Below are 671 nucleotides of genomic sequence, written 5' to 3' on the forward strand. Positions count from 1 at the left end.
ATGGTTTTTGGGCATACTTTGACGGGACATAACTTGGACTACGAATCTCTGTTTTGTACCAAATATGTTTAGAAATAAAATTGGATCCGGGATGTCCCTCCCGTTCGAAGAACGGGTGAAAAACGATTTAAAATGAGGAAGTTATGTCCGTCGGAAGATTGGGGGTTGAAAGTGTGAATTCTGCAGCTTTTAACTTAGAAAAATTTTTAGCAGAATGACCCCCCGCGCGTAGGCGCACTTGGCGCGTACGCGCCGTTCTTCTCGAAAGCGCCACCCACGCGTGCGCGTGATGTGCACGGGCGCGCCGATGTGCTGCACCCAATGCCCAGCCATTTTTCAGAGAGTTATGCCAGAACTGTGCCAGTTTTGTGCCTGGGGCACGAGAGTACCCACGCGTACGCGTGGTTGACGCGTGCGCGTCGTTTAGCTATTTTTCAATCCACGCGTTAGCGTGCATGACGCTTATGCGTCGATGAGTTTTCGAGGCCATCCACGTGTGCGCGTGGAGTGCGCGTATGCGTGGACCTGTTTTCATCCCAAAGTTGATTTTTGAGTTTTAAAAGCCAAATTTCATACTTCTAAGCCTCCGATCTCACCACTTATGTCTTAAATCATTATGATATGTCTAGCTATGAGAAGAAGGGCTAGTGAATGTGGGAACTTGCGAGTGA

This window comes from Arachis duranensis, chromosome 3, assembly GCF_000817695.3.
Source record: "Arachis duranensis cultivar V14167 chromosome 3, aradu.V14167.gnm2.J7QH, whole genome shotgun sequence".
NCBI lineage: Eukaryota > Viridiplantae > Streptophyta > Magnoliopsida > Fabales > Fabaceae > Arachis > Arachis duranensis.